Source organism: Pygocentrus nattereri, chromosome 15, assembly GCF_015220715.1.
Source record: "Pygocentrus nattereri isolate fPygNat1 chromosome 15, fPygNat1.pri, whole genome shotgun sequence".
Taxonomy (NCBI): Eukaryota; Metazoa; Chordata; class Actinopteri; order Characiformes; family Serrasalmidae; genus Pygocentrus; species Pygocentrus nattereri.
In genome coordinates, this window is record NC_051225.1 from 22,854,612 (window position 1) to 22,870,335 (window position 15,724).

General features: G+C 38.1%; 1 protein-coding gene across 3 annotated transcripts in view; it reads left to right on the plus strand.

Moving 5' to 3' along the window:
• Positions 1–1,334: 1,334 nt before the first annotated feature.
• The window catches only part of thsd7bb (thrombospondin, type I, domain containing 7Bb), a 139,812-nt gene continuing 125,422 nt past the window's right edge, over positions 1,335–15,724 (plus strand). For all 3 annotated transcript variants that reach the window (XM_037545142.1, XM_037545140.1, XM_037545141.1), the window contains exon 1: positions 1,335–1,605. The gene's annotated coding sequence lies outside the window, so the exon portion shown is untranslated. The remainder of the gene's footprint in view (positions 1,606–15,724) is intronic.

Consider the following 15,724-nt stretch of genomic DNA (forward strand, 5'->3'; position numbering starts at 1 on the left):
AAGAAGAGATGTGAAGACGCTTGTCATCTGTGCATCTTATGGAATGTTGTATCAAGCCAACATGAAGCTCAAAAAGCACTAAATGCTATAGAAGTGATATAAATAGATCAATGCCATTGGAACATTAAAACTTTCCCTCTCTACATCTTGTCTGAACTTCAGATGTATTAATCATTAATTCATTTTTATGATGCTGCTCAGACAGTATTGTAGTGTCCAGGCGGAGAAGAACTAGCGGGAAACACTGTGTAGGGGAGCAAATGCTCTTTTACTAACAGGCAGCAAGAGACAACCACTGCCCAGTGCTACTGAAGAAGCGAGGATAACAGGAAGGTCTCTTTTAACGGTGCACTTTCTCTTTATGATAGGCGTCACAAAAGAATAGCACAAATAACAGTGTTGCACTAGTAAAATCCAGAATAACAAGAACAAATGTCTGTTTTCTTTCCAGCAGTGCCTTCTGAGAGCCTCTTCACATGTCCATTTTGCATGCACATGCCCCCTGCTCTCCCACAGCAGCACAGCCACATCTCTATGTGCCACATTTGCAGCACAGTGATGCATATGAACATGCACAGTGACAACAATATGAACACATTTATATGCTCCACGCAATCACTTTTAAAATTGTTTTTAATGAACCATCTGCAACTAGTTTTTAATTATATTTGGCATGCAAATGATTTATTGAGTGTTCATGGTTCTATATACAACCATTGCCTTTACTAAAGAACCTATGAACAACCATTTTTTAAGAGTGTATGAAAATTTAGTAAAAGCCATTGTCGTGAAAGCACCTGCCGATTAGCCTCTATTGCCAGTATGTTTTGTGTGAACAGGTTTCCAGCTCTTTTTTAAATACAGGGAAACTGTTCTTCGTAGTAATCATGGTTCAATAGAGACAGAGTTAGAGATTAGGTTGAAACATGCTGGAGTTTTCCTCTAAGCCCTTAAACTTCACAGACACCAAGATATTATTGAGCAACTGAATGAAAAACAATGGAATATGATTGAGTTAGTAGGACTGATGAACAGAAGCAGGCAGGTCAGCAAATGTAAAATTAATCTATGGAAGAAGTCTGGAATGGGTAAAAAAAGGCAGGTTTTATCACCATTTAAAGATTTACAAAGCCCCAGGTTAAAGCCAAAGCCCTTGAGTGCCTACTGTGAACAGGCTGAATGGAGCTAAATTACTTGGAATTATTTTGGGGAGGGGGGACTGGGCAGGAGAGAGAGCGAGAGAGAGACAGAGAGAGTGAGAGAGAGGAGGGGGAAGGTGAAGGAAGGAGGATGGAAGAGAGTGAGAAAGTGTGCAGTGGTGAAGCTGTCACTGCACTCCGCGTCCGCTCACTGGCAGACACCCACACACCCACATACCAGCTCTCGTTTCCATTACTTGATTACTGTGCTCAGATCTACATCTCTCTCATCCATTTCTCTCTGTCTGTCTCTTTGTCTGTCCATCTCTCTCTCTCTCTCTCTCTCTCTCTCTCTCTCTCTCTCTCTATGTCTCTCCACATTTCTTTGAATCCTTCTAGTCACTCTCCCTCACTCGTTCACGTTATCGCAAAGCAGCAAAAGGCACCAGCAAAAGCTATCAGACAGGTAAGAATGTGTTTTTTATTTGTATTTATGGCATTTTAGGACAATATTTGAGACACTATCACTTACATTGCTGTACTAAGACTATTTGCGTGTGGGTATCTTTTGTACCTTTTGGACCGCTTGTGTGTTCACGGTCAAGTTGCTGAGTAGAGTTTGTTAGTGAAACAGTGAAGTGTAATCAGAGGAATTCCACAGATTTTTTTCAAAGGCATTCAGACTGGTTTGATGTGTAATGCTCTGTTCTAGAGAAACAGAAGCCAGAATATTTCACTGTGGCAGTAATCAGTTCAGATTTAGCCTAATATTTAGCCTAATATATAAAATAGAACTCAAAGAAACATGTTTTTTTTTTATTTCTTGCTATTTCATCATTATTACTATTACATATAGAACTCTGGAGACTAGTCAATATGGATAGTAAATAAAATGGGTATAATTAGCCTCACCTGTGGTTCCTGTCACACCTATTGTAAAGAAATCTGAGTTGATAAGTTAAAGGCCACGGTTTCACATCAAACCACTCTAAATTACTTTGTTTATATCCCAACTGTTGAATTATGTAGAAATTTTGAATTTGAAATTGGTGAATTCATCTTTAAAAATAAAGGTTCTTAAAGGGTTCTTGGCTTGGACCCAGGATTCAAAGAACTGTTCTAGAGCCTCATGTGGAGGCTCTCTAAACTTTAAAATTCTTCACACTCGTGGTCTCATTTGCTTTAAAGATCAATCCACTGAAAGGTCCTTGAGAAGTGCTTCCTTTGGCATTGCTACGAAGAAATGATTGAAGTAATTATTTTCAAGAGTGACTATAGATGAAATTGCATGACATACTAATGTAGTGCTTATAACTGTGATACACTAGTGCATGACTTTGAAGTTATGCATTTGTACAATGCATTACTATTAAAACAAACAACAACAAAGAACTACACAGTGGTGTTGCTAGAGGTTCATTGATGGGGGATGGTCCCGAAAGAGAATTTTTCAGTGGCCTCAAAATGCACTTTTAGAGCAGCAACAGGCAGAAAATGTCAAGTACATTAGCCATGTGATGTACATATAAAAAATATTTATTTGCTCAAAATGGCACACAGTAAATCTGTCTCTTCATAGTAGCACAGAGCTAGTATAACAAACACTATATTCATTCAATTACAACAGTCACAGATCAAGCTAAGGCATTAAATGCTCTCTCCTCTCTTAGATAACCTTGCAAGGGTCTAAATAAATTATTCAAACACACAGATTATACATCAGTTCCATTTCAGTTGGTTCAATCAGAAAGAGTGATTTTGCTCTGTTGGCATGTTTAATAAGCCAGGTGACAGAATTTCATGGTCTTGGTGACAAATATTATTTGCTCAGTTATATGAAATTCTGTATTAATTTTAACCAAAAGCTTATACTGTCCCTCGCTTCCTCCTTGATCACTACCCTCTGTCAGATCTGCTCCTTCAGTCCCATCAGTCTCCTTCAGCTTCTTTCTCTCCCTCTCTTATTGTGTTTAGTAATACATCCATTTAATTAAACTTAGATTTACAAGAACTCAAGAAAATAATGATCAATCAAATGGTAAAACTCTTATTATCTGACTGGCCTTTGACAGAGCTGCTGCTTCTTAATTCCCCATCAACAGGCTCACTGGCCATGTTATTAGGTACACCTGTTCAATTGCTTGTTAACACATATAGCTATTCAGCCAATCACATGGCCACAACTCAGTGCATTTAGGCAAGTAAAGGTGATCAAGACAACTTGCCGAAGTGCAAACAGAGCATCAGAATGGGGAAGAAAGGTGATGTAAGTGACTTTGAATGTGGCGTGGTTGTTGGTGCCAGACAGGCAGGTCTGAGTGTTTCAGAAACTGCTGATCTACTGGGATTTTCACGCATAACCATCTCTAGGGTTTACAGAGAATGGTCCAAAAAAGAGAAAATGCCTTGTTGATGTGAGAGGTCAGAGGAGAATGGGCAGACTGGTTCAAGATGATAGAAAGGCAACAGCAACTCAAATAACCACTTGTAACAACCAAAGAATGCAGAATACTGCAATGCAGAAGGGCTACAGCAGCAGAAAACCATACTGGATGCCACTCCTGTCAACTAAGAACAGGGAACTGAGACTACAACTCGCACAGGCTATTATTGGACAATAGAAGACTTGAAAAATGTTGCCTGGTCTGACAAGTCTCGATTTCAGCTGCAACATTCAGATGGTAGGGTCAGAATTTGGCATAAACAACATGAAAACATGGATCCATCTTGTATTGTTTCAACGGTTCAGGCTGGTGGTGGTGGTGTAATGGTGTGGGGGATATTTTCTTGGCACACTTTGGCCCCTTTAGTACCAATTAAGCATTGTTTAAAAGCCACAGCCTACCTGAGTATTGTTGCTGACCATGTCCATCCCTTTATGACCACAGTGTACCCATGTTCTGATGGCTACTTCCAGCAGGATAATGCACCATGTCACAAAGCTCATAACATCTCAAACTGGTTTCTTGAACATGACAATGAGTTCACTGTACTCCAATGGCCTCCACAATCACCAGATCTCAATCCAATAGAACACCATTGGGATGTAGTGGAACGGGAGATTCGCATCATAGATGTGCAGCCGACAAATCTGCAGCAACTTCATGATGCTATCACGTCAATATGGACCAAAATCTCTGAGGAATGTTTCCAACACCTTGTTGAAAGTATGCCATGAAGAATTAAGGCAGTTCTGAAGGCGAAAGGGGGTTCCTAATAAAGTGGACGGTGAGTTAAGCTGTGTTATGTGACTTTTTTCACAAAAAGCTGAAGTGAAGTAGCTTCTTGCTTGCATTTTCCATTCCGCTTTAAATGCTGCAGCAGTTACATTCTGGTGCCTCGCAGCGGGAAAGCTCAAATAAGAATCTGGCGATTGAAAGCAACTTCAGCCTCGTCCCACTGACAACAACAATATATGTCAAAAACTGGTGTCATTGTTTCCAAATACTGAAGGGGAATCTTAAAAATGAAAAATATAAAGAGTTATCAATAACGTTATTTCTATCCCTCGTGTTCATTCACACTCTCACATTCACTATGAAGTGAGGTTAAACTAGTTGGCTTTACAGCTAGTTAGCTAAAGTCAGTGTTAGCCTAACCTTGTTTCTTTACCTCACTTAAACCCAAAGTTAACTAAATAGCTAGCTAGAGTTAACTAGCAACCAATTAAAAAATAGATATACAGCTATACTGACCATAATTTGCCACACATCCATATTGTATATTCGCTCTGATTAACAGTGTGCCAATCTGTTTATTATAGATTTTGAAGGAGGTCTGATCCTGTCTTCAGCTTGGTTACTGACTACTTTGCAGTGCTTAAACAGAGCCCCTCTCCCATCTATTACAGTATATTGTGAATGAAAATAAACTAGGTGATTTGGACTAATGTACTCAGGAAGGGGGGTGGGGGAGCTAAATGACATTTAGGGCTAAAGCCCCCTAAATTTGGCTTAGCCACACCCATGCTGCTTACTGATGCAGACTCAGCTCTTTGTCAGACTATGTAGGGCTCAGTGCCAGAAAAAAAAACCAGGTAATCCTGAAAAAGGACAAGTCAATATGCCAATGCCACGCTACACAGATCTTATAATGAAATGACAAAGCTCTTGGGGCTGCACCGCATAACTCATCACTCAATATTTCAGACCAGCTAGTTCAGGTGTTTGCAGTGCTGGTATGAGTTTATGAAAGTCCGCTGAATAAGAAGCATATGGCTGAAGTCTGTTCCCTCCAGAGCCTTAATTGAATTCTCCACCAAGGTTAACTGAGGCGTGGGTTTACCTGTGGTTTCAGCAGATGGGCACTTAACGCTTCCACAGCTTTTCCTTACCCTCCTTCCCTACTCTTCAAGCTTACTTTCTTTATTACAGTTACAAAAGAGGGAAGCCCTCTTCACTGAAGTTCACTAACTTTCTGGTCTCTCTCCTGTGCCTCTTCAGCTCTTTTGTTCCAGCATTATTTATCATGGGCTCTTTGTTTTTGTTCCTTGTTGTGATATGAACTTTTGTTGACAAGTTCGTGTGTTCATGGCATAGAGGGTCATTCATAAGCCACTCTATTTATTTCCACTCCTGTCAAAATGACCATTAGGTATAAGTTCTTTCTGAGTACCTATTTCTGAGGAGGTATAGATATAAGGTAATACCTTTGCAGGTCAATGAACTAGTCACTCCAGAGTCCAGACCTCAACGTCACTGAATATTGTTAGAATAACTTGGGTTGTGAGAAGCAGAAAATGCGATCGGTTTTTCAGACTGAACTTTAAGTGTAGAAAAATTAAAAAAGCAAGTGTCTTAAAATGACAAAACTAAATAATGAAAAACTTTAATTTATATTTAGTTGTTGAGGTGTCTGCATGTTATGTTTGCTAGCTTTTTTGTTGACACTGAAAAAAGAATAACTTGTACTTTATGACTGTTTTGGCTGGAGTAAATGAACTAATCATTAATTATTTAAAGCTGGTCTCTGACTTTTGGACAGTTATGTACGCACAGGTATTAGGACCTTGTGTAACCAATTTGGGGAATTTCTGTCATCTTCATTTGGAAAAAAAGATGGAATATAAGGTGCACCATAAAGGTAATATAAGGTACACCATAAATGTCTTGAGAAAAGAGTTTTATGCAAAAAGTTTGTTTGTGGATTTTCAGTCCTTTACAGATTTATTTTTCATTTCAAAAGCATAATCAAATGTTGATTATTTTTAGGGAATTGCAAAGGGCAACGTTTGCTACAAATGTTCTTCCTCACTGTTTGGTTGTTGAATAGATTGACATTGGATTTGTGTGCATTTAATAGATGGCTGAATAATTGAGTGAGTCTTTGGCTTGGGCAACTTTAGAGGACAAAAGAGTATTTAAAGTATTTATAGGCTTTATCATTATTCATGCAGCCATATCCACACACCAGCCGCTTTATTAGAAACACCAACTTTGTAGGTCCACCTTATTGCTGAGTCTGTTAGAGTCTGCAGTCCATCTGTTGATGCATAATTTTGTAACGGTGGGGAGCGAGGAGGCGGACGCAAACGCTGAGATAAGTGACTTTTATTAAGGGCAAATCCAGGGTCATGGTCAAAACGGTCCAGGGTCAGATGGCCAATACGGAGAACAGGAGGGACAGACATGACATGAAAATGAACACAAAACTTCAAACAGACCAGAAATAAACAAAACTCTTCAAACAATACATACACTTCGAACAGTACATCCAACAAAGACCAACAAGAAACTCAGGAAAACACAGGGCTAAAATACAAATAAGGATAACAAGGGATAACCGGACGCAGGTGGAAAACAGGTGGGAACAATCAGAGGGCAGAGTCACAAAACAAGGGGCCAGACTAAAAACCAAAACAAATGGATGGCACATGGACAGGACAGGGAGGGGCCAATCATGACAAATTTGTGTTACCAACCTTTATTTCTGTATCACTGTTTACTTTTGAGTAAACAACTGAGCTACAACTTACATATACTACAACTGTCAGTGTCAACGGTCCAACACCCAAATAACATCTGGACATCAGCAGTCTTGTGGTCAGAAAATGAGCAATGATGGATCGGGTAGAAGGTGGCTGACAAATTGTGCATCAACAGATGGGCTACAGAATAATTGTACACCTGCAGTACTGTGCAAAACTCAGAGAGCACACTTAATTTATTTAATATCCAGTCACAGATACCATCAAGTACCAGTTATTAGTTAAACAGCATCAGGAAAGAAAATCAGAAAATATATATCACAAAAAGTTACACAAAAGCCTTAACAGATTTTCTAGATTTAGTGTGTCCAGCCTTCACATTTATTTCAGCGTCTATTCTTTTCAGTTCCAAAGTTCAGTCTTAGAAGTTGGTTGAATTTTCTGCTTCTCACAGTCCACACTCGCAATCCCAAACACATTCAATGACATTGAAGTCTGGACTTTTTTATTTGCAAATTTCCTTTCCTCAATAACAGCTTTTAGACAGTTATACATCCTTTCAGATTCACAGACTCAAAGCTGATGAGCTGTTTGCTCACAGTGGAAGGACAAAAACACTTGTAGATCTGAAGCAAGAGTGGCTTATGCAAGTGGATTGCATGTTAATATGAATTTAAAATATGAAATGTCTTTTACAAGATTCAAGTGACCATAGCATACTACTACAATCCCATAGAGGTGCTAGCAGACATTTGCATGATCATCAAGGTATTTTTTCGTCTTTTTAAGAGAATGTTGACATTATTGCCTGAACTGAAGGCCTCACTCTGAGTCACAGTCATGTTCAGTTCACTGGGGAGACACCATACATAACATACTAACTACATGCAAGCATCAGCATAAGATTATACATACACAAATTCAAAAATCTAAACATACAGTGGAAGACAACCAGTGATAATACTTCTATTTTGCATTATTTTATAATTTAATGTAACATTTCATAAAAATCAGCTTAAAAATTAGAGTAAAAATATAGAATCTTTAAAATATTTTGTTTCTTAGCTTTTGCTTTAATGGCAGTGTAGCTTCAAGTTGGCTGGACAAATTTGTGCAAAAGCTTCTAATGTGAGTAGATCAAATCCTCCTGAATTGAGTCATCTGAACACATGCTTCAGTCAAATGGATACGACAATTTTATAAACTTGCTAAACTTATATATTAAACATTTATAAACTAATGTGAACTAGAAACATTTTTATATATTTCTTTTTTCTTTCTTTTTTTATTTCTAGGTTTAAATTAAAATACCTTTAAAATGTGGTCTCAGACTTTTGGACCACATTGTACATTCTTGAAAACACAACAAAAATGCAGAGAAACTGTGCATATATGTGCACATTCACATTTTTCCTGCATATGTGATGATAATAATGACATCATTAACATTATTATCATTATTTTGGCTCCATTTCATTGCTTTGATTAAATTCTTTGCCAACGAAAGCAGTTGAGCTCTAAAAGCGATCTGAATCGATTTCCAGCTATTTGAACAAATGAGGGACAATTTTCCGAGTTACGGAGCAGAAGGTTTAAAACGTCTCACCCTAGAAAATCTCTCATCTCTTAGTCTAAATGATATTTAGACGACATCACAGGGTCTCTTACAAGTAACAGAAGTACACAAGGCATTTGACACAACAAACACCCCTGTGGATTTTCCCATTTTCTCAGTTTTTACAAGGGAAAGACATCAGTTGAGTAGCAATTCAACTCCTCAAGCTCAGCTGTCTCTCAGTAAAGGCCAAGACCCTGTTGGGTGAAATCATGTGGGTCATATAAACACTTATGATAGCCTGTAGCATAAGAGAGGTAGCAAGAGGAAGAGTATGTGTGATTCTGTTGTATAGAAATCACTCTGGTGAGGGCCAGCTCTCATTGCTATTCACATGCGCCTGTCTAGAGCATATCTTTTAATCTGCTAATTAGCCTCATTACGAAGCACTGCCTGCAGGGATCAAGTGTAAACCAAAACACACACACACACACACACCCTTCCACACTGCCCCACAAACAAACAGAGTGCCAGCTCTACTTTTTAATTATGCAAGATGTGCATCTACACTTCATAATATTGGCTCTCCAAATGGACCAAGGGTCTAAATGGCCATTGTGGTCTGCACACGTCCTAATTAATGCCACACCACACAGACGCTCACTCCACAAACAGAATAAAAATTATGCACTGCCATTTATAATACACAGAGATTGTTTAGATTACTATACAAGCATGACATTCTTTATATATTTACTCGCTGCTTTATTATAAATACCTACCTGCTATGCAAAAATCAGAGACAATGCAGTATTTATTTAATTTCCGATCAGAACAGCAAAGAAGTACAAGTTATTCATTTCTACACATGCATTAAAATCAGAAAACATGTATTTATACACAGAAACCCCAACAACTAAATATAGCATAATTTTTTTCAATATTTAATGTGCCCGCTGTTTGCCTTTATTACAGCTTCAATTCATTTCGGGAGACTTTGCTATCTGTTTTCCAGGGACGTTTTTCCACACTTACAATCTTCAGCCTTAGAAGTTGGTTGCATTTTCTGGTATTCATGGTGCCTGTATTCCCAAACACATCCACATGTGTTGAGGTCTGGGCTGTTGGTCAGTTTATTGCACTAAGAACACTGTTTATCTGAGGGTGACAGATTTGGTGGTCTAACAAGTCTTGCATGATCATTAGGGGTCTCATTTTTTTTATATCTTTTAATAATTTTTATTAATTGAGCTCCAATTTCCATATGTTAGTGGATTGTGTGATAATAATCTCATCAAAAAGAGAAGAACTTATGCTCAATGGCTGTTTTGACTGGAGATTAAATAAATGACAGTCTCAGACTTCTGCACAGTACTGTAGCTTGTAGGTCTGCCTTGCTAATGTACAGTTAGAGAAAGTAGCCTGTTGCTATGCCCCATCTAGTTAGCTGTTTTCTTTATCAGTGGTAAATAAGCGTTCAAGGCTGGATATTTGTAACAAGTTTTAACAAATGATTTAAAAGTTTTCTTTGGTAATGTGTGGTGTGAGGACTAAGCAGCAGTGCTAGTCCTCGCACAAAGACAAAGTAGCATAATTGTGAGCGGTCTGATTTTATAGTGATATGGATTTGGTTGAATGTTTTAATAATACATTTAATTGCATGGGCACTCATTAGATCAGCAAGAGAGAGAGAGAAAGAAAATGTCATGGCCTTTGATATTTGTAACAAGTACTTAGAATTAGGACTGAAAGATGAATCGTTTTCGTATAAAAAACACAATTTATAGCAGTGTAGTTTTCAAATTGCAAGAGCTTTTAATTGTAAGAATTTTATTTGTAGCCTACTTTATGGAGAACACTGTGTTAAAAAGTGTTAAGTGAAGAAATTGAACCAAATAACATAGAGCTTGTAAACTGCTTATAGAGGAGTTAGGCCAATCAGAAGCAACCAAACACCCATGCACTGTGTATGTGGAAAAAAAATCATTGACCATCAGTTTGGCACATTTCATTTATAGAAAATAGTCCCGATATTTATCACAAAAGAAACATCAATTTGATATTTTCTCCAAATTTTTCAGTCATTCTTTGAAGGTCTAAATAAAAATCTAAGGACTAAAAAGCATTTCAATAGAAAAGTCTTCCATAATAATACTTATAATGAAAGACTGTACTATGTCCGTATAGTGGATGTACAAGTGGACCTGTAATTTAGGTAGAGCTCATGTAGTGACCAGTGAATGGAAGGACATGGTAGGTGTAAAAAATGCAATGTGCTTTCATATTGAAGTTGAAGAGTGTTGTTATTGCACACAGGCTGTAGAAGAGTTAGAGTGTTGGATTATAATATGTATGGAAAATAATTAAGTGTTGTGCTATTCCTGGCTGTTGATAAGCAGATATATCATTGTAGCTTTTCTAAAGATTCAGATAAGTGTCTGAAGTTTTTTACTCCATCTAAAACAGCTTAGGACTTCAGTCTGAACATAATGGTTTGTTGCATAAATTTGTTACAGAGAGATAATTTAGAGATAACTTAATTACTTAAGGCATATTGACAGCTTGTTTAGTTCTTAAGGATATAGAAAGGTTGGTCTTTAATGGATGGAATATGAGCTTTAACTTATGACTGAGTTATTACGTCTGATTACTCAGTAAGTGAAACTACCATAAACTAAGTTATGAGAGAGTTGTGAGAAATTGACAGCCTACATACGGCCCTCACAGTTTATGAGGTTAATTTATGTTCTGTCAAGCAACCAAAGCAGACCCAAGGGTACTATTATGATCCTCTGTACCCTTCAGATTTTGCATTTGATCGTTTTGTTTGACCATATTTTGTCACCCAGCGCTCGTAAGATCAGACCAGCCCAGATCAGAGCCTCGACATTCCTCTCCAGCCCCAGTGTGCGCATAAAGTTTGCTGAGATAAAAGGTGTTCATGATTTACAGTGCTGAACAAGCGAATGTTTTTCACCCCCTGTGATAACTTTATGGTCTTGCTTTACTCAAAGATCAAGCAGGGGATTGATGGCACTTTCTCTCCTTTTTTCCCTCTCTTCTCTTACCTAGTGAACACTTATCATGTGTTTACACTCTGAACACTGAGTGAACACTCTTTTCAGTTTATTGCAAACTTTTGCCCCTGACATGAATTTACTTGACCAGTCACTGCTGTTTCTGGAGTTTGCATGGCGTCAACCATAATGTTGGATTAACCATGTCTAAGCGTTTAGAACTTTGTACAAACTTCAAAAGGATTAGTTTGTTGTTCCCATAAGAACAAACACATAATGTTTCAGCTTCTGAGTGAGGTGGTGACACTCAGCATGCCACTTTTGCTTTTGTAAAATGGAAGGTAGCTTGCCCAGTGTCAACATTTGCCCATATAAAAAGGTGCAAAGGATGTCTTTTTCTCACTTGAAGACATTCTGCAAATTTGTTCTTAATTTTGCTCTTGGAACAATACAGCAAAATTCTAAAAATTGCATTATGTTGGGTGTTTATAGTTACGTTGTGAAGAAATGATGTTCTGTGTGTAAAGGCCTTATCACATATTACAAGTACTAGTAAGTGCTCAAGGGTTTTTTTTTTTTACCCAACTTTCTCCCCAATTTAGTCGTCTCAAATTCCATCCACTGGTTAGGACTCCCCTAATACTACTAATGCTAGGAGGATGAAGGCTTCCTCCGAGACCTGTGAAGCGAGCTTCCACATCTTTTTGAACTATCGCTCACACAATGTCATTGGACAGCTGAAAGCACTAGGCGGAAAGCGCCAACTGCCAGATCTGTTACGTCAACTAACAGTTGCCCTCATGATAGTTCTTACCACGTCTTATCATTGGTAGTGTTGTAAACAGCAAATTAATGCGTAAATAATCTATGCTCATTCTAAGTGATAACTAATGTTTAATCAACAGTTAACTGATATATTATAGTGGTTAACTAATATATCAATAAAGTGCTACTAATTTAACTTAATGTCATTGTTACGTACAAGAAGTCCCTTTGGTTACATTTTTGTCAAGGACAATTGGAGAAAAGGCTGACTCAAACCTGGAGAAAAGGCTGACTCAAACCTGGAGAAAAGGCTGACTCAAACCTGGAGAAAAGGCTGACTCAAACCTGGAGAAAAGGCTGACTCAAACCTGGAGAAAAGGCTGACTCAAACCTGTTGATACGAAATGCAAATTAAATGAATGTTAAATGTGAGTTAATTCAAGTGAATGAATATAATGATATAAATAAATGATAGAAATAAATATATAATTGTGCAATTACAACTGCAAAAAGTATAACAGAATGAAAGTAACATCTCTAGACTACTATCTCTCTAACTACTAAATTATTTCTCCAATAAGTTGGATTTTGAGTCTTGCATTCATAGAATTGAAATCCTGATGGTGGGAAATACCTGTATTCATATTTCACCTTTTCATTTTACTGTCATCATACAAGGTCTATCCAAAGCCTGTCAGCTTTATAAAACAATCAAACAGGAGAAAATTAGAAGGGGTAGAGCGATGACAGCTAACCTTGACTGGCTTCTCACTTTGAGTTTTATTCATTATCTGAAGTTTGGCAGGGAGGATTTTGAATGGATGCTGCACGTCAAAGCATGAAGTACCACTAACAGCAATTTGTATATTCTTTACACTCTTCAGTGCCCTAAAGAACCATTCAATATAGTGTTAAAATATATATATGTAAATGAGATGTAGGAGTATTAAAAAAACCTGTTTAAAGTTGAAAGAACCTCCACATAATCTAAAGGTTTAGAACAATTAAAGGTTTTACCTCCATTAAAGCCAAGAGCCAACAGCGGTCTATTTTAAGGGTTGTTGGGGTTAGTTTTATTTCTGACATATTTTACACGTACAGTATGTCTCATCACTCTCTTCAAAGCCAACAATGGGCCAATCTTATTTTACTCATCTGTGACTGCGGATTGCTTGCTTAGTATGTCAGATTTCTAAATAAAGTGAAATGTTCATCTCCAGTCTGTTAGCTTCTCCAGAGTGAGATGAAAGACGGGAGCACTTTGTCAACTTTTCAAAGTTTTCTGGCCCTTGGCTATAGATGAAAGAAAGCACAATCAAAAACTGACTCAAAAACATACTGAGTTTGTTTGCAAGTCTTTGAAAAGTCTTTGAAAGCTGGTATCCCTCGTCTTGCATTTCCCTTATCAAATCTAAATTAATTTGCAAGGATAAAATGTTTTTCATTCAGAAGAATAAACACTCCTCTCACTGTGGGAGCATGTGTATGTGTGCATGTGTGTGTGCATTCATTATTGTGTTAGATAGACCACTGTGTGTAAAGATATTTAGTTGTATTATGGCGATTTGTGCTGGAGGAGAACACATCAGTGTATCAGTATCAGTGCTGGATTGAGAATAGTCCACCAACAAAAAAGCATCTAGCCAACAGTGTCCTGTGGGCAGCCTTCTGTGACCACAGAAGGACTAGAGGAAGACCAATACAAACTGTGCAGCAACAGGTGAGGTGGACAGTGAGTCAGCACAGTGTTTAAAAACTCCAATAGCACTGCTATGTCTGATCCACTTGTACCAGCCCAACACATGCTGAAACATAAGGTTTCAATCTGGATTTTGACCAGCCCAAAACTATCATTAAAAACTATTACATTCTGGGCTTGGCTCATTTTTTTTGTACACAAGAGTGTATAAACACAAATGTAAGTGGAAAATAATAACATTCAAGATAAAGGTAGAATATGGGCTCTTTTAACAAATGTTTATTTTAATTAGTGTGTTGCAAATTAATTGACTTTTAATGATGTTAAAGTTCATGACTGTGTAATATCAGTGTGTGGCTGAAGTGTGGCTGGTGGACTGTGTGCAGCTGTTACGTGATCCTTTCTCCAGCTCTGAGACCCTCGCCAGTGCCCCATGTCCTCATTGAACAGTAATTGACTCAACAGCAGGGGAGGTCAGCTCAGCTTGTCACTGAACACCATGATTCATCACCTCATTCACGGTGCTGCAGCACACACATACACGTATGCATAGGTGACGCAAAAACAAGCTCATTTAAAGTGATTCATTTGAATAATTTATTTATATCAAACTTACATGATTCTCCTCAAAGTAACATAACATTTCAGTATTAAAACATGTTGAAAAGCTAAATTTTTACCAAGGGTTCTGTGTACAACCCCAATTCCAGTGGGGTTGGGACATTGTGTAAAACAAAATACCATGATTTGCAATTCCTTTTCAACCTATATTCAATTGAATACACTACAAAGACAAGATATTTAATGTTCAAATGGATAAACTTTATTGTTTTTTGCAAATATTCACTCAAGTTGAATTTGATGCCTGCAACACGTTCCAAAGAAGTTGGGACAGGGGCAACAAAAGACTGGGGAAGTTGCAAAATGCTCAAAAAACACCTGTTTGGAACATTCCACAGGTGAACAGGTTAATTGGAAACAGGTGAGTTAATGGTTGGGTATAAAGGGAGCATCCCTAAAAGGCTCAGTCATTCACAAGCAAGGATGGGGCGAGGTTCACCACTTTGTGAACAACTGCATGAGCAAATAGTCCAACAGTTTAAGAACAACGTTTCTCGTGCAAGAGCAAGGAATTTAGGGATTTCATCATCTACAGTCCATAATATCATCAAAAGATTCAGAGAATCTGGAGAAATCTCTGCAAGTAAGCAACAAGGCAGAAAACCAACATTGAATGCCCGTGACCTTCTATCCCTCAGGTGGCGCTGCATTAAAACCCGACATCATTCTGTAATGGATATTACCACATGGGCTCAGGAACACTTCAGAAAACCACTGTCAGTGAACACAGTTCGTCGCTCCATCTACACGTGCAAGTTAAAACTCTGCCATGCAAAGTGAAAGCCATATATCAACAACACCCAGAAACGCCGCCGGCTTCTCTGGGCCGAGCTCATCTGAGATGGACTGACGCAAAGTGGAAAAGTGTCCTGTGGTCTGACGAGTTCACATTTCAAATTGTTTTTGGAAATCATGGATGTCGTGTCCTCCGGGCCAAAGAGGAAAAGGACTGTCGGGATTGTTATCAGCGCAAAGTTCAAAAGCCGGCATCTCTGATGGTCT